We start from the raw sequence: 15,232 nt of genomic DNA on the forward strand, positions 1-15,232 counted from the left end.
CTCGGGGATTGAACGCAGGTCTCCCATACTGTGGGCAGATTCTTTACCAGCTGAGCCATCAGGGAAGCCCAAGAATACTGGAGTGGGTAGCCGTTCCCTTCTCCAGGGGATCTTCCCAACCCAGGAATCAAACCGGGGTCTCCTGCATTGCAGGTGAATTCTTTACCTTTTATTTACAAGAAAGAAAATGTAACATTAAATAGCATTGACAATGTTACTTACCAAATCGAGACAGGAACTTACTCCCATTACTTATAATTACCAACAAAAAATACAAATGAACAGAGAGGACCCCCAGATTAGACTGTAGTTATCCCTGACTTAAGTGCTAATTATGAACACAGTATAAATATTTTTTCCACATAAAATTCAGAAACATCTGATTTTAAAAGATGACTCTGGGATCTTGGGGTCCATCATTAATTTTGCTCATTAGTACTTCTACCATAGATTAAATTATTCCATTGGAAAAATACATATTTAGCACTAACATGAGCCAGGCAAGGTGCTGGGCAGCTTAGGCAGAAACATTAGGCATTCGAGACATAATCATGAGTAATACCCAGCTTCTTTTCTTGCTTTTTTATTTTCTCTGGCGTTCTGACAATATATGTCCTGATCATAAATCAGCTGTGAGAACATCAAAGAGTTCTACACCATCACCAGGTGGGAAATGAGTTAGTTGGAAATGACTGGAAAGAATCCTGGTGTGAAAGTACCAAATGGAAAGAAGGGAGAGGAAGGCTGGAGTATAAAATCGACATCAAAAATGAAATGGGAACTAAGAGAGAGCAGGGCCATTCAAAATATTTTCCATTACAGATGCTCTTCAGCTCTGCCTTCTTCTGTGATAGCAAAGTCAGGAATGTGCCACTGTTGGGCTTTCTCTGGGATTCTGAGGTTCAGAATCATCAAAGTGATCTGGCCATGCTAACTTTAGACCAAAGGAAGAAGAAAACACAGGAGACGGATCATAAAATGTTACTAAATCAAAATAACTCTGGCAGTAAAAAAAACTTGGAGGAATTCATCAAAGGGGTAACTTGGAAGGGGTTCACAGTGATGAAGAAGAGAGCATCTCATTGTCATTGGGCCTCGCAGATGGCAGGGAGCCACATTTAACATGCTCACACCTCCTTACACACCTGTCAAAAGCATCCAAGTTACCCACAGTGGACTATTCCTGGTGTTCCTTTTGAGCACGTTTGGTCTAGTCTTGACCTCTCTTATTTTTTCCTATTAGATATATGGATTTCATTACACAGCTCCAAAGCTATAGTGAAGCCCCAACTTTCTCCTCGCTGTTAGAAGATACTTTATGTTCGCATTAACCATAATTAACTACAGCACACGATTTCCTGTCTTATTTTTGCTTTTTATTGGTAACAGTAACTTCTACAGACTTTAGGCTGGAACAGTACTGACAATATTCATTTTCACTAACTTCTTTTGAAAGCGTTTAGCATGCTCACTCTTTATCATTTGTATAGTTTCTCAGGAATGTTTTCTTTCCTTTTCTTTCTTCCTTTAAAAACAAACAAACAAAACATTTCCTTCATTTTTATGGATGAGGTACTGAGTCAAGGAGGGAAAGTTCCAGGAAGTTGCCCAGAACTGGAAATTAAACCTGTAAGGCCTCCTCCTGCCCCTCCTGACCTTTCAGATCAATGGAATTTTACTTCTGAATGCTTTAAATCTTCAGCGACAAATCCAATAAGGGCGCTGGAATGCACCCCACCACTTCAGCCCAGAGTGGCGCAGAAGAAACAAAAGAGCCGGCCTCTCAGCGCGCATTCTAATCAAATCTCTCACGAGTCCCCCCAGCTAAGTACAGGAAATCTCAAGTTTTCAGCCAGTCTTCAATTGCCTAATCACGGACTTCAATTCCCTGGGTCTTTATGCTTGAGCTAGCAGGCAGCGCCTGGCAGGTTTAGTCCAACGGCGCTGGCAGCCTCTGTGCTGAGTGTCCACATTGCTGAGGTGAAGCTGAAGGAGCGGGAGGGGCGAGGGGCATGCTGTTCTGCCTCTGGAAAGGCCGTCCTGCCCTGAAAGTCCTTTCTCTTCCAGGCCCGCATTCCCACAGTGTTTACCGAAGCCGGATCTTTTCTCTCTCGATTTCCGTTGCTCTCGGTCATGGCTATTTTGCCGGTAAACTGATAACTTTGGGGAAAGTTATTCTAACCAGACTAACAGTGAGCTTCACTCTGATCGACTTTTATAAACAATTTCCATTTGACTTTCACATCAGGTACAACATAAAAGTGATTTGTTGGATGTCATTCATGACCTTTCTCCAGAAGGCTTGAGTCAGATCTTCAACCACAGTAAACAGCATCTATCAAAATCTTCCTGCAGCACCGCGGGGCCAATAGCAATCGTCTTGCTTCTTCTCAGTGTCCCAACATATACAAAACACACACACACACTCATCAGACAAATTTATCTGTGTGTTTTAGCACTTCAAGTCCACGCTAATAAAAACTGGGACATTCTACAGTGAGAGGAGACTTATCTACCAGACTCTGCGAGGCAATCATTGCTCCGCAGCTTTTTTCCTTTTCTTTGACACCATGTTTTCAGTGTGAGCTATTTTGTTGTTGTTGTTGTGAATGACAACAAAAAAGTCACTTGCCTGTGAAAAGGAAGAATGGTCATCAAACACACTGCAATTTCCCTAAAGGTAGAGGAAGTAAATACAGTCACAGGTCTGAAAATACTGAAAAAGAGTCTTTCCAGACAGAAAAAGAACAAAATAGTGTTACACTAATCTATGGGAGAGTAATTTGTTCCTGAAAAGAAATCTGTAGGGCTATTTCTCAAAATGTTATTACAATCAATTTCAGTGGGAAAGAGTTTTGTGTTTCCATTCTCCAAATTGATAAGCATTTATGTTAAAACAACATCAAATCCCACTACAATGGGCTCAATTACCTCAACAGTTAACATTCATTATCATAACATAACCTAACAAGGTGTTTTTCCTTCATTAATTATTCTACAATATGGCTGTTCCCCTGATCCTTTTTAGGTTTTTTATGGAGCTATTTTCTATCTAATGATTGAGACAATGCTCACAGAAAGGTATATGCATGGTATACTGTTAAGTAATTCAAACTTTAATGCAGGAAAAAATTGCATTACAGACAAAACAAACCCATGAAAGTGGTACAAATAATCTCACAATCATTGAATAAGCAGACATCAGAAGGGCCGTGCCCCACACAATACCCCTGGCAAAAACTAGACCATCTCTCTGAAAGGAGACATGTACCTGTACAACTCACAACAAACAGAGCACTGCAAGGATGACAACATGGTGACCCCTTCTCAAGGCACTGAGGCTCATAAAGTACACAATCCACACTGATAAAGTCAGCTTGTACATCGGGACCCGTAGCGTGAAGGCTGCCCCAGCGGCCCAGGCCATGTCACAGATGTAAGTCAGGACTTCCCTGGTGGTCCCATGGTTAAGACTGCATGCTTCCAATACAGGGCATGCTGATTAGATCCCTGGTGGGAAACTAAGATTCCCACATCCCATGTGGTGTGGCCAAAAAATAAAAAATAAAGTGAAGAAAAGACCTAAGTCAGCTTGCACTTTTGCTAAAAGCCTCACTGTCAAGAAAACGTAACACCAATCACAATCCCCCAGCTAAGCTTCAGCGAGCTCACCTCATCCTAGAACACAGGACCTGCTCACCTTTTAAGGAAATCCTCCACCTCCTAGCCAGGAGCCCTGTTTCCACAGCACCTCCTCCAACGCGCCATAAAGCTTGCGCGCGCCCAAACTCCCTTGGGAAGAGCACTCCCCTGCTAGTGGGGCACTGTGCTTCCCAAACCCATGGGTTGTTTTCACTCGAATAAAGGCATCAAACTCATACTAAATTGTTTTAGTTTTGTCATTTGACCATACTAAGGAAAATATGTTTTATGAAACTCTATATAAAGTCAAGTTCTCAGAATCCAAATTGGCAAATGTCAGCACCAGGGTAACGTAGGGTGAAGGAGGGGAAGACAAGGGGAACTGAGAGTCTGGGTGCGTGCGTGCGAGCGTGCTTGCAAAGTCACATCAGTCACGTCCTGCTCTGTGCGACCCCGTGGACTATAGCCTGCCAGCTGTCCAGGGCATTCTCCAGGCAAGAATACTAGAGTGGGTTGCCATTTCCTTCTCCAGGAGATCTTCCCAACCCAGGAATCGAACATGAGTCTCTTCTGTCTCCTGCACTGGCAGGCGGATTCTTTATGACTAGCACCGCCTGGGAAGCCTGAGAGTCTGGGTACCCAGCTGGGTTTGAACCAGGTATCTCTGACATAGACTGAGATAGAAATTGAGGTGGTTCTTGAAACTTCCTAGCACTCAGCCATGGGGAATAAGGACTGGCTTTGGGAAGGATGTCACGGATCCCTCTGCAAAATCTGATCAGAGCTATGGTGCTGTCCTCAAAGGAAGCACATATGTACACACAACTTTTGGCTTATAATTTCCAGTGCTTGAGAACACCACTAAAACTCATCCTTGATGTGAGGATCTCATTTAAGAACCCTTGCTCTAGAGATAGAACCAATCTAAATGCCAAGATCTCTTGTCCCTTTGGTTCAAACTCTCTTTTTTCCAGTGACTCACTATGCATAAATAAAGTCATAAATGAGTAAAGACGGAGGCGAGACTCCCCTAAGGGCATCTGAATTGATGACTATGAGCAGTTAATTATCTCTTGGACATGCTTTATGAACACCTTCTACCAAAACTTAAATTCAGATGACTTCTCGGGAATGAATTAAGCTTATTGGGGAAGAGCATGAACTCATGGCACTCCAGGCTATTGGGTAAAGTGATTACAAGTTTGCCTCATTTTAATGCAATGGCTATCTGTCCTGAACTCCCATGCAAACAAAACCATTTTGCAAATCAAATCATGTTTTAAATCTATTTAGCAAGTAAGCTTCGCTCCTTAGAAGAAATTTTATGGTGAGCCTTTGGTGGAAATAGTCATGACCGAAAATGTTTTGTAAATCCTGTTTTATGTGTGTCTACATCAGCTTTGCTGAAAGTGAAAAGCCCCTGAACTAATTTGTATCTAGTAACTGGAACAGGTTCATAAACTCATAATAGAAACCTGCTTCGAGGATGAAAAAGATTTGGTCAATTCTATACCTGTGTTGATTTAGGATTATAATTGGTTGTTTGGCTATGCCTTCTGGACACTTGTGCACCAATTATAATTTTTACCCCAGAATTTCACAGGACTGTGGAGTTTTCTCTATTGTGTCTTGTATTTATTGGCCTTATCACCTTGGTTAGCTTTTCAGTGGCAAGATCCTTTCATTTTGCTTCACTTTTATTTCTCATGGTGCCTGGCTGAGAGAGGAACTGTGGATTTTAGAGTGATCAGTGATACAAATGGGCTGGAAACGATGGAGGATATAGTTAGTAAATAAACAAAATAGGAGAACAATTCAAAAAGGGAGAAATAGCAGAGTCAAACTGTCAGTGGTAGGGATGCAAATTCAGGGCCAAGGAATGAAGTGGAGGTCAGAGACAAGGGACCTACAGCCAAAGACAGTGCTCAGCTATAAAAATAGCTTAATAAATATTTGTTGTTGTTGTTGTTATTCAAAACACCTCTTAAGTCAAATAGTGTAACACTTTAATAATTTGGTGGGTGGGTGTGTATACAGGATTAGGGGGATTCCTAGTATTTTCTTTATTTACACTCTGGCACGTTCCTCATTCAAGCTGGACAATGAAGCTGCCAACTCAGGAAGTGTTGTTAGAACAAAAACAAAGAAAAGAGGCTTTTTTGAAGTTCAAAGTCTGGCCTTTTAAGTCTCAAGCTCCAGCCCAGGTGGGGTGCAGGCAAAAGGGCTTCATGAGACAAACAAAGGCTTCCCACCTCTCCTTGTCCAAGAGAGGATAAGAAGCCCTGGGTCTAGGGACTGTGGGTGGATGGTGAGCAGGGAAAGATGAAGAGGTCACCGAGCCTGAAGGACCTGCAGACAAGAGCACATACCTTAATCACAGTGGTGATGATCATAAAGCTACCTGCCAATGGTTGCTGAGTGCTTACGGTATACCTAACACTGTTTAAGGCACCTTTGTTGTTTAGTTGCTAAGTCGGTTCTGACTCTTTTGCGACCCCATGGACTGTGGCTGGCTAGGCTACTCTCTCCATGGGATTTTCCAGGTAAGAATACTGGAGTGGGTTGCCATTTCCTCCTCCAAGGGATCTTCCCAACCCAGGGATCAAACCACCATCTCCTATACTGCAGGCAGCTTCTTTACCGCTGAGCCACCTGGGAAGCCCAACTTGCAATTGACAATGTCCTCCATCTTATGCAGTAGTGCTGGGCAAATATGGATTTTTACTTCCCTTCTAGGCAGACCATGGCTCCTAAACCACCAGAACTGTGTAGAAATTCTGGTGCTACTGCTCACACATTTGGGGATTCACTCTCTTTGCTCAAAGTAGCTTTGAGTGCATACCTTGTGCTGCTCACTGTGAGTGCAGCAATGAATAAGGGGCGTGGAGTCTCTCTTTCTATGGGGTAAAGGCAGGACCAACGGATACACAAAGAAGTGTATAATTACTTGTTGGAACCTTCCCATGGTTGATTTCCCCAACTTAATTGCAAATTTCTTGAAGGCATTAGGCACATCTTATACTTGTTAGGTCCTTCCACCATGCTTGGTTGAACTCTCAATAACTCTTGGTTGATTATTAATTACCTGACCATCTGGACTTGAGAAGCAATTCTAGGACTTCTTGGCAGAAGGAGCTTTCTGAGGCTGACATACATTCTTACCGGGCTCCAGCTTTTTCTATTTTTCCCACTTAGGAAGATGCTCAAGTTTTTGAGGTTGGTTTTGATGTGGTCAGAGGTTAATTTATTCTATTAGAGTCTCTATGTTCACCCATGAAATTCAAAGTATTAGACTGAAGTCAGAGGTGCTATTTTCTGTAATTGACTAAAGTTAAGCGGGTGAGTAATATGGTTTCTAAAGCGGGTAATACCGCTGAGCTAGCACAATACTGGCTCCATCTTAGAGATCCTCAAGCAGGAACTTGTTTAAAATAAACTACAGGGCTCTTTTAATCAAGTTAAGTTCTCCTCTGCTTTCTGACCCCCAAACAGGGCAGGTTTCATCTCATATTCTAAGGTGACATCACTTGTGTTATCACACTTGGGACTTGGTTAAAGGAACTTTTATTGGACTACAGACTCTCATACTGCCTGGAATTCTCTTGTCTTGTTACTTAATAAGGTTAAGGGCTGCATTGATCTTAAAGTGACCACATAGCCCCAAACTCAGCAACCTGCTGAGAATAACGCTGAAGAACTGGCAAAAAGAGCTGCGCCTCTTAACTGAGAGAATGGCCTTAAGAGAACACCCTGGAAAGGAGGAAACTTGCAGGAAGAAAATAAGGTCACAACTTCACCATTCTCCTTTTCATGCCAACCAATTATTGATATAGTTTAAAAATGTGTTTGTTGATCAAGGCGTTTTCTGCTCACATTATTCTGCTGAGACAAAGGACTGTTTCCTGTATGTTCACACAGATCACTATATTTTTGGCTTGGCCTCTTTTGCTTTTAAATTAAGGGTATGTCCTGATAAAAAGAAGCAGTTGCCTCCCAGAATGTGAGAAACACTGTTGCCAGCATGGCTTTTTTTAATATGACTAGGAAACTAGATAGAATATGACTCTAAGAAGTTTTTGTGCTCAATTCATGGTTAAGACCGTTTCCATTGTCAAGAATACAAATGGAAATCTATGATGCTTTGTTAGCTTTGTTTGTTTCATGTAGACAGGAGTCAGCCTACAGACAGGTTGTTAAAATAAAAGTTTGAACTACCCAGAGAAATAGTTTATCTTCTAACATACTTGACTTAGTTCCCTATGAAAGCTGTAACAAATTACTGCAAATTAAGTGGCTTAGAACAGTGCAAATGTATGGTCTTACAGTCTGCATATCAGAGGTCCAGAGTGGATCTCACTGGACTAAAATCAAGGGGTTGGCAAAATGCATTTTTTTTTGCTGGAGACTCTAGGAGAATCTGCTTTCTTGCCTTACCAGCTTCCAGAGACCATCCTCATTCCTCCAACTTCAAAGCCAACAACATTGGGCCCAGTCTTTCTCACACTGTCATCTCTCTGGCTCTCCTTTGTCTTCCTCTGTTCCTTTTGCGGACTCTAGTGATTACATATGGGCCACTTGGATATACTAAGGCAGTGGTCCCCAATGTTTCTGGCACCAGGGACCAGTTTTGTGGAAGACAATTTTCCCATGGACCAGGGTGGGGTGGAGTTTCAGGGTGACTCAAGGACATGCCATTTGTTGTACACTTTATTTCTATTATTATTACATCAGCTCCATCTCAGAACACCAGGCATTAGATCCTGGAGGCTGGGGACCCCTGAACTAAGATACTCACCCTCATTAAAGTCAGCTGACTAGCAACTTTAATTTCACCAGCAACCTTAATTGCCCTTTGCCAAATAACCTAATATACTTGCAGGTTCTGGAGATTAGACTGTGGACATCTTGAGTGGTGGTTAGGGGGGGCGAGTGTCATTATCCTGTCTGCCACAGATATTAGGAGGTCTTTGTGTTCTTTTAAAATCTGATTTTGATAAGTCCAGGGCCTGCTTCCAAGTTGTGGGTTTCTCTCCATCAGATATTTAAGAAAGGATCTTTAAATTTAGATCTTTCCAGAGTCTTCAGTGGCCTCAATTCAGTATCACTTCACAATATTCTTGACTTTGCAACATAAGCAATTAAATATAGGCATTGATTATTAACCATTTCCTGAGATTAGAAACTGCTGGAGAATTACCTATTGATCATGCATGACTGTGACATGATTGTATATAGTTCACTGCCCGTCTTTGCAGTGATTTTAAGATACAGTCAGACCCGAACTTGTTTCCAATGCGACTTACTATTCCTAGAGCATCATTCCCAACAGGCTGCTTCTCTGAATTTGTAATCTTCTCCCAGATGCAGGGACTGAAAGCTTTGGCATCATCTCTGACACTTCGAAGTGTCTGCTGTAGTTTGCAGGACCCTAACGCCCATGATATACCACTGTCCTGACGGTTGCAATAGCTTCTCATCATCTGCCCTGATTCCATACTTTCACCCTTCTCTCCCTCCTGCATACTCAAACAGGAAGAGTTTTTCTAAAATGTCAGTTTCCCAAATCATTAATTTTTGTTCTAATACTTACTGTTATAGCCATGTGACCTTGCAAGATTAGTTAACCTCTCTGTGAGGTGAAGGCATAATGGAGCTAATGTACAATGTCTTCCTCTAAGTTTTTGTGAAGATGAAATTGAATATACATAAAGTGCTTTAAGGGCTTCCCAGGTGGCACAGTGGTAAAGAATCTACCTGCCAGTGCAGGAGATGCTGGTTTGATCCCTGGGTTGGGAAAATCTCCTGGAGAGGGAAATGGCAACCCACTCCAGTATACTTGCCTGGGAAATCCCATGGACAGAGGAGCCTGGAGGGCCACAGTGCATGGGGTTGCAAAAGAGTCGGACATGACTTAGCAACTAAACAACAGCAACTACAATTGCACATAGTGAAGAGATGTGTGTGTGTGTGTCTGTCTGTCTGTCTGTCTGTCTGTGTGTCTGTGTGAATGTTGCATGTATGGTAGGGAGGCCAAAAGATATTACAAGATTATGGGATTATGGAAAAATTAGTGTCCCTCAGTTCCTTCTTCTTGCAATGCAATCCAAGTGCAGTGATGGTTCAGAGCAAGGAAAGCTCCATTTTAGCTACTTAGCACCAGACTGCTTGTGCCTTCCAAAATTCACATGTTGAAACCTAAGCCCAGGTGTGGTGGTCCTAAGAGTCTCGGGCCTTTGGGGATAGCTAAGTCATGAGAGTGGAGCTCCTGTGAATGGGACTGGTTTCCTTATAAAAGAGACCCCAGCTCCTTCTGCCATGTGGGGACACAGTGAGAAGACCACCGCCTATAAATGACAAAGTAGGTTCTCATCTGTACTGAATTTGCTTGCTCCTTTATCTTGGGCTTTATCTTGGGCTTCTTAGCCTTCAGAACTATGAGAAATAAATGTCTTTTCTTTAAGTCATCCAATCATTGATATTCTGATATAGCAGCCTGAACAGAGTAAGACAGCTAGTTAAGAAATATTTAGGGAAAAATAATCTATTTTTCTCAATTTCCAAAAATGAGCAAAAGACATGTTTCACTCAGCTCTTGATATCTTACTTTAGGAATCAGAAATACCATAAAGAAATCCCTACTGCATGAGTGACAGAGAGAACACTAGGAAAGTCAAAATTCAAAGTGTACTGACCACTCTTTCCTCTCCATATAATATGGCACAAGGGCTTGTGACTTCAGATTGGCATGTGAGTCCTGTCTCTGCAGCTCTCTAGCTATGTGACCTTGGGCAAATTACTTAACTTTTCTATGCTTCAGATATTCTTATCTATTCTTCAGGGATATTCATAGTAACTCATTTACTAGCTAAGGTGGAATGGCAGAGACAATAATGCTTATCAAAATATTACATATGTCCCCATACATTTCCTTGTAGTGAAGTGAATCATGTGACTAGTTCTGGTTAACAAGGCATAAGCAAAAGTACTTGTATCACCCAGACCACCAAAGAGTTTAGGAGCTAGCACACAACCTTCTACGGTCTCTTCTCCTCTGCCTTAGTAAATGGTGATGATCCAGTAGCAAAGCCTCCATCATAGTGAGCACCTCAGTGATTACTCAGGGCAGAACACGCCACATTGCTATCCACATTAGTTCTTATGGAAAAAACAAATAAACTTTGTTAAGACCTCTGAGGTTTCAGGATTGATTTATTCTTGCAGAATCGACAGCCTATCTTATAATATAGCTGGCACTGCTTGAAAAAATAACCAGGGGAAGAAAGCAATCTTTGAAAATCATGACTCAAGAATATAGCTAAATAAAGCACCAAATGCTACAAATTTTTGAGTGAATGAACACATGAATAACCAATAGCCACGACTCTTGGGTTCAAGGTACACTTTCTTAAAATTAATCCTCCTCACTCCCATTGAAGAAAACTCTCAGAGCCAACAATTCCAAAATCCTCCCTAAGATGTCTCTGAATGCCCAAGACTTAGATGTTTCAGGGTTCTTCTGTCCTCTGACACCATTTATCTTAAGTCGGTTTTGTCTCATAATTACCTAGACATTGCTCTCAAGCCCTTTCCTGGTTGCTGTAAGAAATCTCATCATATCAGTTAGGTATCAGTTCTAAAATGTCCCAAAGATTTAGAATGTCCCAAACATTACTGTCAACATACAGTATCATGTCAAACCACCATTTCTAACTTGTTGTCTCTCTTCCTCCTGGCTCCTTCTTTTCTCTATCTTGCAGGAGTTCATAATTCTTCTTCTTCTTTTATTCAGAGTATCTTCTCTGACTTCTAAAGACAAGAGTCCTATGTTTGTTTTCTAGGGCTGCTATAACAAAGTACTGAAAATAGAGTGGTTTGAAATAACAGAAATGTATTATTTCACAATTTTGGCTAGAAGTCAAAAATCAAGGTGTCAGCAAATGACCTCCCTTTGAAATCTGTAGTGAAGATTTTTTCCTTCTCTCTTCCTAGATTCTGACAGTGGCTGTCTATCCTTGGCAATCGTTAACTTCTAGATGCATCACTCCAGTTTGTGCCTTCGTCTTCATAGGCTATTCTCCCTTTGTCTCTGGGTCTTCTCATGGCTGTCTTCATATAAGAAGAATAGTCACACTGAGTTAGGAGCCTACCATACTTCAGTATAATCTCATAATAACTAATTATATCGGCAGTGATGCTATTTCCAAATAAGGCTAGATTCTAAAATACTAGGAGTTAAAATCTTAATCAATCTTTTTGAGGGATATACAATCTAACCCAAAACAAGACCCTATTCCTAAGTAGAACACAATCTACCCCAACAAATTATCAACTCTATTTGCCTTTGCACTTAGGCCTCAAACAGTTTCTGATACATACATCTTAGATGCTGAAACAAACAGGTATTCCCTGCAAAAGATAGCCAGTAGAATGGTGGGTCAACATTTTCAGGAATAACTTAATATTTAAAAAATAAAATCCATTTAAAAGCACCAGCAAGTTGCTGAAACAAGCAGAAGCAAAGGGGACATGATTTGGGGAAGGAAAGGACTAGAAAACACACTGACATTGTGCAATTGTTTGGATGATTCTAGATTTGGCGCAAAAGAATGCTAATCTAGGTTGCACCCAGGCAGAAGGCCACTGCTAGGGACAGATAATGAGCAGAATTTTTCACTGTCTTATAAGGCTTAAGAGACAAAATTTGAGACTTAAAGAGCCAAGTTTCTGGTAACAAGGTGAGGAATAGAGAACTAAGACTGATATACAGCCAGCTCTTTCCTTAATATAAATGCCAATTTCTGAAGCAAGGCCAGGAGGCTTAGAAACTAAGCAGATAAACTGAAAAGCAGGGCAGAGTTTTTAGGAATCTCATTTGTTAAGGAGAAAAGGATTAGAGTTTAGACCCTGCCTGGGAGAGGGACCCAGTGAACTTCTTAAGCTCTTAAGAATGTTAGGCCTCATGGGCAGGGGTGAACCAGGAGTACAGTGAGCTTTACCAACACTGAAACATATTCTTTACATGAATTAAGAAAGAGTCTCAACTCTGCCTAATAGAAGAAAGATAGACTCGGACTATAGGAAGATAATATTATATGGAGACCACAATTTGTTTTTACATACAATGCCTGAAATTTAATTTAAAAATTACTAGACATGCCAAAAGACAGACCATGTCTAAAAAGCCAAAGAAACACTAATTATGGAAATAGGTCCATACTGATCTGGATATTACAGCTAAATGAAACTTTAGAATAACTATGAGTTATAACTTCAAGAAACTAAAGGAGAAAAAAATCTTAAATAGATGAAAAGGTAGAGAATTTTAACAAAGAACTAAAACATATAAAGAAGAGTCAAATGACAATTCTAGAGCTAAAAATACAGTTACTGAAATTAAGAATTTATTAGATGAATTTAATATGGCAGAAGACAAAATTCCTAAATTGGAAGACAGGTCCATAAAAATACCCAAATTAAAGAACAGACAGGAAAAGTGTAAAAAATACAAACTAGCATAAACACATATCAAACAACAAAAAAAATCTAACATACACGTAATTGATATCCCAAAAGAAAAATAGCGATAGAACAAAAATAATACTTGTCTTCAAAAATGGCTAAAAAATTTCCAAACTCATGAAAGACAATATTTATAGCTTTAATAATTCTGAGAACTCTAAATAAAAAAATTAATGTGAAGAAAATTACATCTAGCTATATCCTATCAAACTGCTAAAAACCAAAGAAAATTTTAAAAATCTTAAAAGCAGGGTGGAGGGGGAGAGACATTATCTTTTACAGTAAGTAGGAAAACAGCTAACTCTCATGGGAGATGATGAAAACTAGCAGACAATGGAATGACATCTTTAAAGTGTTAAAACAACCACCAAGATTACAATACTCAAAAATAAAAAGAAAAGTAAGATATTTCAAGACAAACAAACCCCAAATATGGAAAGGAAAGGATACATTTCTAGCAGACCTGAGCTAAAAAATAAAATTACTAAGAGGATTTTTTTTTTTAGGCAGAAGAAAAGTAATCTGAAATAGCAACACTGAAATGCAGGAAGCAATGAAAAGCCTACATTGTCAAATATCTGTCATTAATCCCCAAAGCAGCAAGTATTTCAACCACTTATCACCAATTCCTTGCACAATGATTATCTCTTAGTAAATTTTAACTGTTAAAATAACATTAGCTGCACCTTGCTCCAAATGAATAGTTTCCTTACTCCCATCCTGAATCAGAGAAATCTTACAGTCCTTAAGAATCCATTAGCCTTCAAAAAGGAAGAAAAACAACAATCCAAGAGTCTGTTACTGAGTCTGAAAATGATTCTATTTCATTACAACTCCCCAAATAAAAACTAAATCTCAAGAATAGGTGTCCCCCAAACCTCTCCTCCACTTAATATTTTCATTCCAAAAGACAGAGATTACCTCAAATAATTCTCACTATCAAAGAATAACCTCCTAAAGGAAGGAACCTCACAAATCAGTTGGTTCTTTCCTTTGCCATCAGCAGCAACTCTAAACCTTTTTACTATATTTGGTTTTATCTACACAATAGGAAGCTGGAGGAAAGAAAGTATAGGAGTGTTCCTTTGACTCCTTAGACATTTTCCATTACACAGTGGCCACCAAATGTATTCAATAATGAACCGTTTTATAAAGGCTTAAAAACTGCAGCAAGGTTTAATAGACCATGTTAAGTCTCTCCCCCGCCCCTTTAAAGAATGTCTGAAATCCAGTGACAGGGAGAAGGAAAGACTGGCCTTAACCGGAAAAACAATGTTGTCTGCATGCCTTTTTATTCCAGAGGCTTAGAAACGCAATCAGCTTTCTTGGCTGCGACCCTTTTGTGCGAGCACATTATGCAGCTTTCTTCATGGCACAGAAGCTCCCCCGCAGTGAAAGCCTCCTCCTGAATGGGGTATCTGAGCACAGACACTTCCTTGTGTCTTATTTGCAGCTTTGTACAATAAGCCCTCTCCCACACAAATACATATTTTCATTATCTTATTTTTAGAAATGCAATTTGAAGAGGGGAAGTGTGATTTGACATTCTAATTGTGGTTGATTCTCCCTTCTGAGTCTCTCTAGGATCTGGCTGCAAACGCGACAGTTCTAACACCAGATTTCTGCACAGAGACATCAGTTCCGCTTAGCCACATTAAAGCCATGTGTACCGCCGTCACGGGAACGCCATCCCACACATTCATTAGTCAAAGCATATCCTGCAATAGGATTATTTTCCATTATAGCAGTTAAGTGCCTGCTCCAGACTGAGAGTGTAGGAAATGAGTTTAGGCTTCTGAGGTTCAGTGAGATGAACTCAGGTTATTCTCAGATTTTAAGTTAGCGTCTATGTACTGTACCAAGTTTCAAGCTAACAAACCTTCAAACTACTTCACGTACCAGCTAACAGAACACTTGCTACCCAAAGAATCTGACAGAACTAAATGCAATTCCCAGAGAAGAGAGGTTGTCTTAAAAGTAGGAATTTGCTTCTGTAATCAACTCCATCTTTCCTTCCTCTCTCCTTCTGTCTTTTCCCACATCCTTTCTGCCATCCTCTTCCCCTCCTTAC

This window comes from Oryx dammah, unplaced genomic scaffold (genome assembly GCF_014754425.2).
Source record: "Oryx dammah isolate SB20612 unplaced genomic scaffold, SCBI_Odam_1.1 HiC_scaffold_29, whole genome shotgun sequence".
Lineage (NCBI taxonomy): Eukaryota > Metazoa > Chordata > Mammalia > Artiodactyla > Bovidae > Oryx > Oryx dammah.